Below are 18,069 nucleotides of genomic sequence, written 5' to 3' on the forward strand. Positions count from 1 at the left end.
GGTATCACCGATTGCCCACCAACCCTTCCTCTTCGGGATCCATCTACATCTGTTTGGGGAGTTGTCCGATGTACCCTTACTCAGCCTTCGACCGATAACTCCACTTTGAGGACGTCCATATTTTATACATATTTCAAGATTCGTGACAAGATGTGTAAAATGATTGTAGACAGCGGCAGTTGTATAAACGCCGTATCCGATGTCATGACGTCACGTTTGGGATTACCTCTAATCGACCATCCTAACTCGTATTATGTCTCCTGGATTGATGCTACCTCGATTCCCGTAAAGAACCAATGGCGTCTTCCTTTGAAGGTTCAATCTTAAGAGGAAGACGTATTGTGCGATGTGCTACCCATGAAGGTGGGCAGCGTTATCCTCGGCTGCCCTTGGCTGTATGATAACGATGTACATCTTTTCGGTAGGAGCAACACTTGTTCATTCATCCATCAAGGAAAGAAAATTATGTGGCATCCTTATACCCAAAGTCCACAAAAGCCTTCGCCAAAATCTCCTTCCTTATGTCTATGCATTCTTAGCGGTCGCCAATTTCAAAAGGAGATAGATAGCGAAATGTCTATTTGCTTAGCCATGATTCCCGATCATCCCTCTGAGGATTCCACATTGCCACCACCGGAGGTTTCCAAATTACTAGCTGAATTCAAAAATGTCTTCCCCGAAGACTTACCCAATGAGTTACCTCCTATGCAACAAATCCAGCATGCCACTGATTTCGTTCCCAGATCTTCCTTGCCGAATCTTCCCCACTATCATATGGATTCCACGCAGTACAAGGAGCTTCAGCGCCAAGTCCAAGAACTCTTGGACAAGAGATTCATTCAGGAGAGCCTCAGCCCATGCGTCATCCCCGCACTACTAGCTCCCAAAAAGGACGAGAGCTGGCGCATGTGCATAGATAGTAGAGCCATCAATTAGATTACCGTCAAATATAGGTTTCCCATTCCTCTCATTGATGATATGTTTGATATGATGGCTGGTTCGAGGATTTTCTTCAAAATCGATCTTAAGAGTGGATATCACCAGCTCCGTACCCGTTCGGGAGATGAGTGGAAAACTGCCTTCAGGATAAAGGATGTGTTATATGAATGGAAGGTCATGCCCTTTGGTCTATCAAACACACCCAGTGCTTTCTAGCGGTTGATGAACCACATTCTTAGGCCATTCATAGGAAACTTTGTCGTAGTTTATTTTGACGATATTCTTATTTACAACAAATCAAAACCCGACCATATCCATCACTTATGTCTAGTGTGTGAGGTCCTGAAAAACGAACAGTTATATGCACATCCCAAAAAGTGTTAGTTTCTTGTCGATCATGTCTCTTTCCTAGGTTTTATCTTGTCAGCAGGAGGAGTTTCTGTCGATCCGGCCAAAATAGAAGCCATCACACAATGGCCGACTCCCAAGAATGTCCATGATGTTCGTAGTTTTCACGGACTGGCCACTTTCTATATGTGATTCATCTCAAATTTTAGTACTATAATGGCACCCATGACCGAGTGTTTAAAGGGAAATCATTTCGAATGGACTGATTTAGTGCAGAAATCCTTTGATGATATTAAGCTTAAGATGACCCAAGCCCCTATTCTCCATTTACCCGATTTTGATAAAGTGTTTGAGGTCGCCTGTGACGCTTCGGGACTAGGAATTGGTGGAGTCTTGAGTCAAGAAAATCACCCCATAGCTTTCTTCATTGAGAAATTGAATGACGCTAAACTCAAATATTCCACCTATGACAAAGAGTTCTACGCAATTGTTTAATCTTTACGTCATTGGCGTCACTACTTGATCTCTAGGGAATTCATTCTCTACTCCGATTATGAAGCTCTGAAGTACCTCCATTCTCAGCAGATATTAAATTCTAGACATGTTAAGTGGGTTGAATTTATTCAGTCATATACCTTCGTCCTTAAACACAAAAGGGGAGTCGAGAATCAAGTAGCTGATGCCCTTAGTAGACGTGTCAACCTCTTGAACGTTATGAAGGTAGAAGTTGTCAGATTTGAACAGATGAAGGATCAATACCCTGATTGCCCGGATTTTTCTCCTATTCTACAGACTTTAGGCAATTACCCGACTCCTGAAAATCAAGATTATATCGTAGAAAATGGATTTTTATTCATGATTGTCGCCTATGCATCCCACAGTCCTCTCTTAGGGATTTTCTTGTGTGGGAAACGCATGCCGGAGGCCTTAGTGGTCATTTTGGAAGAGATAAAACCATCGCTATGGTCGAGCATAGGTTCTTTTGGCCATCCCTCAAGCGAGATGTAGCCAATATAGTTTCCCAATGTCGTGTGTGTGCTCTCGCCAAGCAGGTCAAACAGAACACCGGCCTATATACCCCTCTACCGGTTCCACAAAAACCTTGGGAGGATGTGAGCATCGACTTTGTGTTAGGACTTCCAAGGACGAACAAACGCTATGATTCCATCATGGTAGTTGTGGATCATTTTTCAAAAATGGCCCATTTCATTCCTTGTTTTAAAACTTCTGATGCCTCTCATGTCGCTCAACTATATTTCAATGAAGTTGTCAGTCTCCATGGACTTCCAATTCACTGGCTACTTTTGGAAGAATCTTTGGCATCTTTTGGGGACGAAGCTCAAGTTTTCCATGGCTTTTCACCCCCAAACTGATGGAAAGACCGAGGTTGTTAATAGGAGCCTTGGCAACCTATTACGATCGCTGGTGGGAGACAACCTTAAGTCTTGGGATTCTGTCAGTCCCCGTGCCGAGTTTGCCAACAACGTGTCAGTCAACCGTACTACCGGCATGAGTCCATTTGAGATAGTGCATGGTCATTCACCTCGTACACCCATTAACCTTATACCCATGTTGCCGCATACTAGAGTCTCAGATGATGGTCATGAGTTCGCAAGTCATATTAGACGTCTACATGAGGAAATTCATACACACATCATTAATAGCAGCACCTCATACAAACAGACCGCAGATTTACACCAGCGTTTTTGCGAATTTAAAGAAGGTGACATGGTGATGGTGTGGGTTAGGCCGGAGAGATTCTCTTCCAAGCGGGCTACTAAGCTTCATGCTCGTAGTGTCGGGCCGTTTCCAATCCTCAAACGAGTAGGGGAAAATGCCTATGCCGTTGACATACCCTCCACGTGGGGGATAAGCACAACTTTCAATATCTCAGATTTAGTCAGATTCAAAGCCCCACCTCTTTCATCTAATGGCCCTCCTCTACCCTCGGAATTCTCGATGAGTGAGTTTGACTTGTCCACTCCTCCTTCACTACCTTCTGACTAGCAAGAGAACATCGAGGCTATACTAGACGAGGTAATCACCTTCACCAAAGGTGGGACGGTGCGGAAGTTTCTTGTTCGTTGGCAGGGCGAAGCATCGACGGACGACACGTGGATCACGAAAGATGACCTAGCTTGCCTATGACCGGACTTGGTGTTCCCGCTAGAGTCTCCTAACGCTTACTCGACAGAGTCGAGTTCCTTGCACCCCGGAGGAATTGGTGGCATGGACGCCAATACATCGACACCAGACACGCCGCCACCATCAACCGAAGTCAACATCTCCGCTACGGACACACCGCCACAGTCAACCGACGTCAACGCCTCTGCCACAAACACGCCGCAACCGTCTCCGCTACGCACGTCTCCAGGCACGCACGCTCCTTCGCGCATCATGACACGTCACCAACGGCAGATCAACAACTGCCCCTTGGCATGACATGAAGCACGTCTTGCATCTTTAATTTCTCATCTTTAATTTCTCATCTTTAAGTTGTATTTTCTCTTTCCTCCTAGGCCTATATGTATAGGCCATTGTTTCAAGAAACAGTTAGGCAGCCATTATTCAAGAATTGAGTTTGTTTAACTCTTCTTGGAGGACTGCCCTGCCTCCCATATCTCATCTCTGCCCGATCACGCCGACATCGCTGCCGCCGCCGCCGCCATCGCCGCTGCCGCCGCCACCTCTCTCTCTCCCTCTCTCTCTCTCTCTCTCTCTCTCTCTCTCTCTCTCTCTCTCTCTCTCTCTCTCTCTCTCTCTCTCTCTCTCTCTCTCTCTCTCTCTCTCTCTCTCTCTCCCAGTCTCTCTCCAAGGCTCTTGCCCAAGGCCGCCACCCCAGACCACCCTAGCCTGCCGCCCAAGGCAGCCCAAGGCATCCACCCTAGGCTGCCCCAGGCTGCCGCCCAAGGCAGCCCAAGGCTGCCGCCCCCAGCTGCCACCCAAGACAACCCAAGGCCGCCTCCCTAGGCCGCCCCAAGCTGCCACCCAAGGCAGCCCTAGGCTGCCGCCTTCCCAGGCCGCCCCAGGCCGCCCAGGCTGCCGCCCTAGGCACGCCGCCTGTGCCACCGCCCAGCCGCCGCTGCTGCCAAGGCAGCCCTAGGCCACCGCCTAGACCGCCCTAGGCTGCCAGCCAGCGTGATGTAATACAACCTGCTGGGATCGGTCGGCTCGTATTACACCACAGGATTCGATGAATAAGCTCGCGAATTATATGGATGTATGCCAATTGAAGAAATCGTCGGATGAGCAATAACGGTGTCGACCGATAGAGAAGTAAACCCACGACGATCAATGAGGAGATATTGATCCTAAAATCAAACTCCCAATGACCCTGAAGACCAACTAGACGTCTAAGCGGTGAGGGGCGTTTGACGGCTCTATGATGTTCGGTGTCTAGGTCAATGGTTACCCTTTCAACCACAAGAAGAGTCCTAGCTCTCAACGATCGTGGCTATCCTATCAAAGGTTGTAAATGTGGCAGAGGACAAGATAGCGGAAGACGATACTGGAGCAGGTAATAATATTGGATATTGATGGAGGAGAGACGAGCGGTACCTGATTGGTCGATAGTCTGCAGCGATGTTCGTGTTGAGTTGGTGTCAATGGAGAGGAGAAGCAACGATTGGAGGGGTGCTGGACGATGGACACTTTCGGTGGACAGTCGGAGCTGGATGGACGGAGCCGCGGACGAGCAGGATAGCAACGCTGCGCGGGGGCAGGATAGCGGCGCGTGGGCGCGGCGGCGCGCGGGCGCAACGGCGTGCAGGCGCGGCCGGTGGGCGAGCAGGGCGACGCGCGAGCGTGAGGGGCACGCAGGCGCAAGAGCGCGCGAGCGCGAGTGCGCGAGCATGGGGCGCGCGGGCGAGGCGGCGAGCGGGCACGGGTACGTGAGCACAGGGCGTGCACAGGCGCGGGCGGTGTACGGGCGCGGAGGGCACGTAGGCGCAGGTGGCACGCGGGCGCAAGCGGCGTGCGGGCGTGGCGGTGGCAGGGACCGAGGTCGGCGGCGGTGGAGGGCGACGGGCGGAGGCGTTGGCGGTAGAGCGGATCTTGAGCCCCAGGGATGGGTTTTCTTGAGCTGTAACCGCCCCAAGAAACCTTCAAGAAGATGGCTTCTTGGGCGTTCTTGGGAACCTTGGTGGGATCTTGAATAACCCCGTGGAAGGCGGATGTCGGTGACGAATCTTCGGCCTCGCGCACCCTCGGAGTGATCTCGACGAGGGGTTTTTCAGCTCCAGGCGTGGTCGACTTTCTTGAATCTTTCCTCTTGCCAGAGTGATTTCGACGGTACGCTTGAACACATCGTCACGGAGTGGTCTCGACGTGACGACGAGGGCTCTAACCACGGAGTGGTCTCAACGTGGTCGAGGCTAGCCAAACCTCTCTACTCTCTAACTACGATAGGGTGGAGATAAGAGTTGAAAAACTTTCTTTCAACAAATGACTCAAATATTCCTTGGGCATGCTATCCCCTTATATAGTGAGGATAGGTGCCAAGTGAACGTGGGGAGAGGACGAACCGTCGCGAGATGTGGTTCGGCCTCTCCTTACAATTTGAAAATAAAACTGAAATTTCAAAAGTAAAGATAACGGCGAGGCCCAATATTGGCCCAGTCCATGAAATCCAAAGACACAAGCAAAACATAAACAAACACAAGGGAAGATAGAGATACTTACACGGGGTACTTGAACCCCGGGTGGCAAGCGTCGACGCGAGCTGCTCGGCATGGCTGATGATGTCTCGTCGTACCGTCTCCAGGATGGTCCTCCATCACAGCGCCGCGCACGCTTGTGCCACCGATGTTGGTCGTCGTTGACGTCGTCCAAAGCTTCTAGCCGCACGCGCTTCGGGTGCGTTGCACGCCCTCCACGCTCTCTGTGCGTGCGTCAGTGCCCACGCGCACTCCATGCGCTCCGCGCACCCTACGCGTGCTTCGCGCGTGCGGGTATTCGCCTACGCCTGACTGTGCGACAACGACATCAACTCACTGCCAGGGCCGTTCAACGCCCGAAACGCCAAAACTCTTCCTCGTCTAGTGGGCCACTCAACACCCGGATCCGCTGAGTTTTGCCACGCTCAGAATTCCCCGCAGCCTCTTCACGCACTACGGTGCCGAGGTACGCCTGAACTCTTAGGTGTCAAAGTGTTCTCCCTCCAGTATTCCACGAGAAGTCTCCACCGTCATCAGATTTGTTTTGATTTGGATTTTCCTACCATTCTCTTCGAGAGTTTCTATGGAGACGTGAATTCGGGTATTGATTTTGGTGCTTCGGCATCGTCGCGGTGCGTGAAAACAGTACTCCCACCCTCGACGAGGATCGGAGCTGCACCACCAGTATTTCATCGGCTTTAAACTCCGAATTCGACCGTGTGGATTTCTATCGTCTGTTTTATCCCTCCTTTACCCAATCCATCCATTACCTTCCACCCGTCCTTATCATTTCTCTGCCCCTCAAGCCATCCATTTCCTAGTCGTCCTACATCACAAGGAATACCCCTTAATGCCCAATATCTGCAGCTACATTTCCGGGCCCGCAGGTTGACCACATATCCGTCTCCGAATAACATAACTTCGAATTGATAATGGCCAACATGTTTGAGTGTGAATTTCCTAGACTTCAATCTGTTCTCTTCGAGCAAGCCTCTTATCTGGGGGCATAACTGGTCGGAACTGTTAGAGAACAAATCCCTTCTGCTCACTATACTCTACGTGCATGCACTCCTGATATCTTCCAACATGTCTATGATACGTTTTCCTCTGTACGGCAAGATGTAACTGTTGAAGCACTCACAGATGTTGTTATCAATCGTCTCACATTCCGGCCATTCACTGATAAACGCCATGCAAAACTTGTGCACACCTACGACTTCAAAATCATGTGCGGCCTCAGGTTTAATTGACCTCATCTGTCGTAGGAGCTTCCAGAATTCTTCGGGATTTGTGCACTTGACAGTCCTCCAAAAAATATTCTTCAACAGCTCAGTGGAATGCCCCCTCTTCTTCCAATTTGCGAAGATATGCCTGGCATAATTACTATGCTCTGCATTTTGCAACAGTTTTGCCATTGCATTACCTAGACCCTTCTGCTGATCACTCATAAATGTCCAAACGATACCATCAAAAATCCCTCGGTCCTGCATTAGCAATTCAATAAACCAAGTCCAGGAATCTTCGTTTTCTCCTTCGACCACAGCCCAAGCAATTGGAAACATTTGGTTGTTTCCATCCTTTCCCACTACACTCAACCACTGCCCTTTCATCTCAGTCTTCAAAAAACAACCGTCCAGTGCAATGAATTTCCTACACCCCTCAAGAAAACCCCTAGCCAAAGACTCAAAGCATATATAGAGTCTCTTAAACCTAACTTGCGAATCAGGGGTGTCCATATCGAGCACTAACTTGAAGGTGCTATTCTCGTATACCTTCCTCAATTCTGCTACATAGGATGGCAACAAGTGGTAGTGGTCATCCAGGGATCCCTAAAGCATCTTGCGAGCAGTAGATCTTGCTTTGTAACATGTAGTCTTCCCCACCGTGATTCCAAATTTATGGTTGATCTCCCGCATCATATCGCCAACAGGCCAATCAATATTCATGCAAAAGTTCTCGATGAAATGATTCGCAATCAACTTATAATCAGCCTGTCTATTCCTTTCAGAACGACTGCACGTATGTCTATCATTTAATGTCTTCATGACGATAGCATCTTCCGTCCGGCTCCAACTAGCATATACCCGCCACAGGCAATCGTTACTGCAGAGCACTTCAACCTTTGTCTCACAAGACTTTTGCAATCTAAAATTGAACCCATTCCATACAGCATAGTTCTTCATAGCCGCCATAAATTCAGTAGCCAACTCAAATTTCATGCCTACTTCAAACCTAATCTCCTCAAGGGGGCAACCGGGATCGTACCTTTTGCAACGTGGCACAATCCTTACATTTTCAGACTCCTCATCTGTATCAGTGGGAGTTATTATCTCATCTTCAGAATTAGCATACTCACTAAAATTCCCTTCTTCACTAGAATATCCTTCAGAATCACTTCTACACGTGTCACTTTCACAGTCATGCTCACTATCGTAATTATATCCAAATACATTTCTCGCCTCATCAGCCCTATTCAACGGAGATAATAAGAAACAATAACTGACGTATTGTAATAATTCTAATTTCACATTCACATAAATGGTGAGGAATAATAACATATCGAATAAAAATTTAATGTGTGTAATAAATGTGTGCTTAAATTGTTTTTTACTTTTACGTACGCTAGAAGAAATGATGAAAATTCGTAAAGGACTCCTCGAATTCAGCGTTGTCTCCAAGAAGAATGTCAAATTTGAGCTGTCAAGATATATGTCTAAAATCAGATAGAGAGTCACAATGATTGAGTCGTGTTGTGAAATCCTGAGATTAAGAAAAATCTTTCTTGGTTCAGATGATAATTATCGAATATCGAATATCGAATACCGAATGCAAGATGGATATCAGATATCGTGTACTGAATTTATGGAGGGGATGATTCCGTTGCCGATATCATGGTATCGAGGTCTTATTGGGATACCAAATCGTTCTAATTGGTATTGAAATACTGATAGAGATATTCAATATTGAATATTGGATACTCTGACTCATGTTTAGAATACCAAGAGCAATATTCAATATCGATTGATATCAACATATCCAGCGATATTGAATACCACCGTTGGTATCGGAATATCGATATTGATGTCGGTATCCAATATCGCATCCATTTAGATCCGACACTGAGCGAGATCCTTTGAGATATTGATACCAAAACTAAATATTCGATATTCAGATCCATGTTTTGAAAACTGGTTTCTGATCGGCATTTAATTTAAAAAAACCCGCGGAAGAAGTATCGATATTAGTTTGAATATCAATTTTCTGGATCCGGTAACGATAACGAATATCGATGATGGTATCGATATATCGATAAAAATATCAATTATCGAATCCAATTAAACCCAATACTGATCGTGATCCAATTGGGATATCTACATCTAAACTCGATTTTTGATATTTGATATTCGGACCCATGTTTCGCTATGTGATATTGGGATCAATATCGGATATTGAAACGGAGTATTGAACACCAATAAGAATCAGTATCCAATGTTGGTAAAGAAAAGTCGCGGAAGAAGAAGAAAAATCGCGGAACAAGAAGAAAAATCGCGGAACAAGAAGAAAAATCATGGAAGAAGAAGAAAATCGCGGAAGAAGAAAAAATTCGTGGAAGAAGAGAAAAATCGCAGAAGACAAATACCAGTTTTGCAGAGACGCTTCTTCGGAATCGATCCTTTCGTCCTTGAATGGATCGCTCGTCAAAATCGCTGGAGAGATGAAAAGGGGTTTTCCCCGACGATTTCCGAACGAAGATGATGACTTATTTGGTTTTTTCCGACGCTGATGTGGCGTCCGACTTGGATGCCACGTCTATTACGGTCAGCCCAGCTGCCCACTTTGCCATCCGCGCTGGACGCCACGTCAGCGTCCGAAAAAACCTGGGATCAATCGCGGAACTTTTAAAAAATTGGGGATGGATTGCGGAACTTTTAAAAAACTGGGAATAGATCGTGTGAAAAAAAAAACCTGAGATAGATCGCGGACAATTTAATAAACCTGGGATATATGGGACTATTTTCCCTTTATAATATTATATTATGTATCCAAACGGCCTTCGGTCCGGTTGGACCTGAAAACTGGACCCGAGCCCGGTCCGGTTGTCCAGTGACCGACCTTCGGTCAGAAAAGTTTTCAGTCAGACCACATCTTTCCCTATATGTTCCCTAGATGTTCCCTAGGGAGAACGTGTCCTTCCCTAGCTTTCGGTCAGAAAAAATTTCTCAAATGCGGCCAGAAAAGTTGTCCTTAATGCCAGAACTCTTCCTTGATCTTTGTAATGTGATTCTCGCTGAAAGAAAATATATATGGACTCAAAAAATGAATGGGTCAATCTATTCACTTATAACAACTCGACATATGCATTTAATATGAAATAAAAATAAGGTAACTGATTTAATTCCAAAATGGCATAACTACACACTGCCATTCATCTCATAAATTATGAAAGGTAAGAAAAAATTCCATGAATTTAATTTCAAATTTTTTGGGTATATAGATAATAATTTTATTATTCAAAATATTATAAATACTTAAGTTTATTTGTACATATTTTTTTATAAATTAGTCCTCTAATTTAGATATAAATATTCTGTGGTAGGTAAAAAAATAAATGGTGGCCATTACATTTCACTGGCCAAATGATTTCTGATGAATATTGATTTTTGAAAAACAATGTAACATGGCTTTTGAAATTTCATAAAAATATTTAGCCCTAAGTCAATGGTTTGAATCATAGAGCAGATAGTCTGACATCAGATATAATCCCCATGTTGGAAGATACGAAAATGAAAGACTATATAACAACCAATCATTTATTCATTTTGAATCAAATGAAACTGTCTCCCCGTGGTGGGGTAACCGAATCAATGGCTCACATGCTCCTTGCACTGGTCCAGCCCAATACAAATAAATTCATTTAATTTAATTACAATATTTTATACAAACTGATATAGCTGAATTGAGAGCTGATTTCTACGCAAGCTCAAGATTTTTTCACTTTTTCTGAGAGATTTAAGTTGGTACAAATCTCTCATAACTAACACAACATGTAATAGATGATTAGATAAAATAATTTTGGACCAACAAAGGTCAAAGATTATAAACTCATACGCTTAAAATATTGAGCTTCTACTGAGTATTTAATTTATGCATATCTCATGCAAATTTTAGAAAATAATAAAAAATATATCATATATGAAATAATGCATAAAATGGGATTCTTAATTCAAGCCCCATAAAATTTCAGCATAATTGAAGTTCTGGATATCATATAATCATTCAAATCATAAAGTTGCATGCATGAATTTTTATATGTCACACATATAGGGTGGAAAGCTCAAGATTGGTTCAGTGAGTGCAATCGTGTACATGGGTTGGCACCCAATGGTTGAGTCTACACATGTGTCTTAAAACATGTATGGTCATCTGAAAATATCGCAAAAACTTCATGCATGCACTTCTATGTGCATTGATGAAAGTAACATAGACAGCAGCAGTGTACTGCATCGCGATGAGGGAGCATGATTGTCACAGTTTCAGTACACAATGAGAGACAATGAGAATGGATCCGAATCGATGTGATACCATGTATCCATTACTTTCATGGATGGAAAACCAACCACCATAGGAACACCCAATAATGTATAGAAGGGAGAAAACAGAGCTAGAAAAATGAAACTTCTACTCTGGATGGTCACAAAAGCCAACAGTATAAATATTATGTTTTTACACAAAGGGTTTCTATATAGGGGGTCTAATTAGGTAGTCTAATTTTTAATTTTATTATTTTTATTCATGTTGAATTTCTGTAACATATATGTTCCTACCTAACTCAAGAAATATAATATAAAGATATTACAGTGTCTTATCCAAGTTTTTGGGCAACCCCTACCCTTATTTTGCATATCCTTCACAATGCACCGAAATCCACACTTTATGCACATATGGCCTAGAAAATGTAAAGTGGGCTTTGATAAGTCCAAATTTATGGATTTTATGCCATTGATTTAATTCAGACTTAACTAACAATAATTATGAAATTTTCCACTTAAATACTCTATAATTCATATAGGGCAAGTAAGTGGTCAATCCACAGAGAGGCAGAACTTCACTTTCAGAATTTTCAAGAATCTTGAAATGAAGGAAATGATTTTAAAGATAAGAGATATAATTTCTAGGATTTTTATGGATTTTTAATCAATCTATATAATTTTATATGGTTAAAATTAACTCAGAAATACAAGGAGACACACTAAAAATATTTTACACTAATTCCCCTAATTTAAATTAACAACAGAAATCAAAAATATTTTTTCTATAATTTTATAGAATTTAATTTACATCAAAACCACTAAAAGTATTAACAACAAGAGTTAGAGATTTTTTAAGAATATTTTTAGATGTTAAAATCACTAGAAATTGATCATATGAATTTTAGGGATTTTTGCTGATTTATTTATAATTTTTAAATGCATAAAATGATGAAAATACCTACTCTGGAGATCTCCGGCGGCAGCGGCAATGGGGGAGCAACAGCGTGCGGTTTGGGCTTTTGGGTCGGCGGGGCCCGGTCTGGACCATTTAGGTGACCTATGGGTCAGCCCAATTGGGTCATCCCAATTAAAATCCCAATTGGATTTGGCTAAGTCCTGCAGCACGCACAGCCTGGCGGGCGGAGGGGTGTCCCTGCCGCACGGCACAACACAACAGCTCACTAGTGAGGCTATGAGGGGGGAAATCCAAGTTTTGAAGGGATAAAATTGATTTTTAAATTTTATTTTCTTGGGATTCAAATTGGGAAATGATAGAAGATATATAAAGAGATATAAATGGATTTTAGAGAGAAAGAAACTACTCCAGAGAGAGAGAAATGTCAGAATGAGGAGATAGATAGAGAAAATGAAGAAGGGGTGTGGAAGGTGTTTGAGAGGGAATTTGAAGGTGCAAATGAATAACATTTTTTATGATTATTTTATTGGAGTAACTAGGGATATGGATGAAGTCTAGAGAGATAAAGAGTAAATTCTTGATAGAGAAAGTAGGGAAAATGAATCTTTAGAGTGAGAGAGTGATGACTTTAAAGGGGAAATGGATAGATAATGATGGAAAAATGTAAATCTAGGTTTCTAAAACCTCAATGAAAGTCTGATGACCCCTCAATGCTTCATCTTAATTGTGGATCCTTATATTTTTTCAGGATCAATGTTTCTCAACGCAAACAAGATACGAGATTGAATGAAAACTTTAACAAACTTACATTAAGTAGGTTGAATAACCTGGATTCTGAAATATGCCTTGTCCTGATGGCCAGCTACTTGCTAGAGTACGTTCAGAATGAGGGGAATTTCAGGAGAAAAAGAGTATTTATACATAGTAAGAATTCCTAAAATACCCCTTTAGGTATTTTCTATTCTCTTTCTTTACATTTTTGCCTTTTTTCTCCATGGGTTGAGAGCTTCCCCTTGTAATCTTCAACTTCCATCTTTAGAAGGCTTTTGAGAGCCCAATGTTCAGTTAAAGGTATTGGTCCATCTTCCTCAGATTTCTCTCTTGAAGGTCTACAAATCCACTTGATCCTTTCAAGCCCCTTTGTACAATCACTAAGCTCCCAAAAATTCTCCAATTCCCTGAGAATTGTATCTTTTAATTCCTGTAAATTTCTGAAAATTTGGAACTATAAAATTCTCATCATTAATCAATCTTCTTGACTTCAGATAAGTCAAGGAAGTTAGTGAAAAATAACCATAATGTGCAAAAATTAGAATTTCTTGCGAATGCATAAATATTTGGTTAATTCAAATGATAACATGATATATTCTGAATTAATAATACCAAAATCATCTAAAATCTATCTAAATATCCATGCATTTATCATGTTATCAGGATTTTACAACCTCCTCTATTTTCTACCGTGTTTGATCAAACGGTCTCACAGTCCCTCAATTTGATGTCCTCCATATGTGTAAAAAGTGGACAAATCTTCATACTCGTGGAGCATTGACACATCCAATCTTTGCACCTGATGACAGCTTCATCTTGATCAATCAGGCTTTTGTGGTGGAGATTTAAATGTAGCCTTCCTACTTGATCAGCCCACATTGGCTCCTTAGTCTAGATGGTGTTGAATCATGTTCTTACTTTCACAAAATTTTGATCAACCTCGAATGGTGTAATTAATATCTTATTAACAGAATTTGGGCTAGAGGATTAAAAAATTTGGGTCAAAAATATTCAGGAGCATATTTATTCCATTTGAAATAATAAACTATATATTGAAAACTAAAATTGGGCAGGTCAGATAAGTCCTCATGTTTAAATTTTGGAATAAAAAAATAGAATATTATATTAACAATTGTAATCATTCAGAACTGGGTTGACTAGGAGTAGATATAATTTCATTTTTTTAATTGATTTTAATTTGCACACAATTCTATATGGTAGTATGGAATTCCAAATGTATGTGTCGCAAATACATTATATTTGGGTTATCTAATTTATATTTTACTAAATAACATCCAGCTCTCATATTTTATAATTTTAACTCAGAGAAGAGACATCCAAATCATAATATTCTAATTACTGCTTCATAACATAACATCCAAATTTTGTTTTTGTAAGTTACACTTCAGAACTTATAATACATTTTTTACAAATTATACATTAAAAAATATAAGAATTGAGAGGAGTAATTTTTTCTTGTATTTTTACTTTAGAATACCAGATGAATATCATTTTAATGCATCTTCATCAGATATTTCAAATTGACTTTGAGATCCCCTCATGAAGTCTGGCCTCTCATTTTCTTTCTCTTTTCTCTTAATATTTTTAACTTCATTTTTTATTTATTGGACCTGCATTCTAAATAAACATTTTCAATCTTTTTATCACTGAATAAAGTACAACACAATATTTTACTGTAGATCAGGAATAGCAGAAATATTTTCTTCTAGGGAATACACCCATTGAGAACCTCAACCAAGGAGAGATTTTATAAGATCCAATGCTGGAAAAACATTAAGGACCTCATAGAAACTGGTTGGAGGTATACTGCAATGACTTATATGAGGAGAGATTTTAGAAGGGGGTACATAGATAATAGACATACTGCAATAACTTACATGAGGAGAGAAATACATTATATTTCTCACCTAATTTAAACGGATTAAACATTTGGGATCAATAAAAACTTCACTTAAATTGATAAGAAATCACAAACTGAGCAATGCTTATGACACTTCTCTAACAAAAAAAGTAATGGGATAACTCTCTCTAGATTTAATACAATGAGAAGATAATGTCTCAAAACCACCTACTTATCTGATTCAGAACATGCGGAAAGACAACATTTGGACAACACCTTATTCCACATTTGGAGAACACCTTATCGTTCTCAAACCCTTGAGAAATAAAGAGTGAAAATTTAGGTAGAAAAAATTATCATGGCATCCTCATATTTCTGAGTTCTCAGCTTAGAGAGAGAAAAAAGAAGCAAGAGGGAAAACATAATTAAAATCAGCACTAGTCTCATGGTCTTCTCTCCTGGGACATTATGCGATGTGGCCGAAAATGTGAAAGGGAGGGAGAGATAGGTCATAAGGCTTGAAACTCATGTTAAAAGGAAAATATAAAGGTCTTATAACTCATAAAAACATGTAAATACACAAAATGATATTACATATTCACAAAAGTTACTATTTGCGACATAAAATATTTCAAGGCTCCCCTCCTTTAAACATCTCTTTAAATTTCAGCCAACGTGCGTATGACGTCTTCCATCGAAGTGTCCCAAATCATGTAACTTATCTTCAAACCTTACTATAAGCATTCCAAAATAATTACTAATTGATTCCAAATAGTCTTTTTACACATGTGAATATAATTTTTTTTCAAATTTTAAAATTATTAACATCCATTAAGTCAAAAAAGGTTTATCATCGAAATTAATAAAATGTTTTCATGCATGTCAAAAATAAGGGCAAGATGCTTATGTATACATGAGAAATGTTAGCATGCATTACTTACATAAAATAAAATTCAAAAATATATAAATGTAGATATTATTTTCATGTAAACGCTACCAGTTTACAGATATATAAAGACTATTGTATTTTAGGGATGTGATTGAGGTTAAACATTGAATATTCATGCAGTGGAAGATGTAAAATGGAATCATAATGGAACACTTAAATCTGATGAACTAAACACTTTATGTGGATGGGATCTGAAATGTGTCGGTTCCTCGAGGGAGGCGTGTTGAGATTTTCATGTGCCCAGCATTGAGACATACCCATGTGTCAAATATCTTCCTTCATCTTGATGAGCCTCATTATTTCTCCATTATCATCGTTACACCGTTCTAGCAACATTGAGAGCGTTATTAAGCCAAGGGAAGAAAAGAGAAGGACATGCACAAGAAAATTTCTGACCTGGATGAATTGTTGGGTTATAACTGTGTGACCGATGTGAAACTTAACTAAGAATGGAATCGTAACAACACTCAAAAATAAAATGACCAAATCACATTTTCTTGGGTCACATATGTGATTTATTGATTCCTCTAGTGTAATGGTGTGATTGAGCTTTTGATGTGTCCAGCCTCTAAACCTATCAATGTAATCCCCAGAAAATTAAATTTCCTCCTTCATATTGATGAGTCCCTAGATCACATCTCCATCGTTACACCTTCCAATCACATCGGAAGTGAAGAGGGGACAAGGGTTGAAGGGACAAGAAGGGATAATCCCAAGAAAAATTATGGCCTAGGTGAATTCTATTCGTGGCATTCCCCTATTTATACTAAATGGGAAGTTTATATAAAAACCCCTCAACTTTAAGCATATCTTCTAACATCCAAAAGACTATGTGCATGTGGCCTTTTAGTCCCATGCATTATTTTAGTTAATGACTCTAGATCCTAACCGAATTAAGTATCTATATCAACATATAGGTTAATTAATCACAAGTTGACTTAACTTAATCAATAGGTCTAGTTTCTCACCCGTAGGATGCAAGACTACACCTCATGTCCTAAAAGATACAAAGGATATATTAACTCTCTCATGTAACACCTTTCTATCAGTGGTTATCATGTTCATATAGTCTCCCAACTGCTTGAGACTCCTCGGATAACTTAGGTTATGGTCAAGTATCAAACCCTAATCTGTCATCGCAGTCGGTGCTTACTAATTAAAAAATCACCAGGGAACTCTTATTTTTTATATGACTATCTTGGGGGAGGACTTCATCACATCTTCTTCATTGAGTTTCCTCTTCTTATATCAAGGGTGAAAACTCTCATCTTGTCCATTCAATCATCTTCCTGAACTTCTTTGTGCACCTAAGATAAGGCTGTTTAGAAATCATAATATAATACTGCACCTAAGTTTATAATTAGGAACTTGTAGGTTATAGAGAAAGTAAAATCATCAAGCTAAACCCTGATCTTTGATGTTTTAGGTCATAGTCAAAGTAAAACCATGATGTGAATCAAAAAAATTATTCAGTATAATTCCATTTAGTGATTCTTTTGAGTCAATTTATTAAATCTTTTTCACCAAAGAGCACACATTATCTATCATTAGTGCCTCTACACAAATGGCTATAAGATCAGCTATACTCATCATATGAGTGGGATTAGATAGTGATATCGTATCAGTATATTTTGATGTTCAGTCGAGTACCTTTTGATTATGAATATTTAGAACACAAACTTAAAGACTAGTGATCAACATCTTATAAAATTATCATAATTAACTAAGTTGGATCATATATTCACGGTCTTCATCATAAGCACCACACATGCTTTATAATGAATTTCATGTACTAAAGAACATTGAAAGAGATATGGAATATGTGATCGGCTTTCCAACCATATTTTTTGATGATTTACTTATATTGACAGGATAATGTGATTATTGTAAAGCTCTTTACAACATATAGTTACTATCACCATGACTATGTCCTTTTCTCATATAGATCAATGATGATGTGTAACAGACATGCTCTATGAATGGGACAAGATATGATTCTTAAGAGTAGATTTGTGCATTCTGGCTTTTGATTTATGGGCTCCATGTTCGGAAGGCCTAAGGTATTTTTATATGGTATTTGGAGTCTCATCTTATTCTCC

The sequence above is a fragment of the Wolffia australiana genome, chromosome 13, assembly GCF_029677425.1.
Source record: "Wolffia australiana isolate 7733 chromosome 13, ASM2967742v1".
NCBI lineage: Eukaryota > Viridiplantae > Streptophyta > Magnoliopsida > Alismatales > Araceae > Wolffia > Wolffia australiana.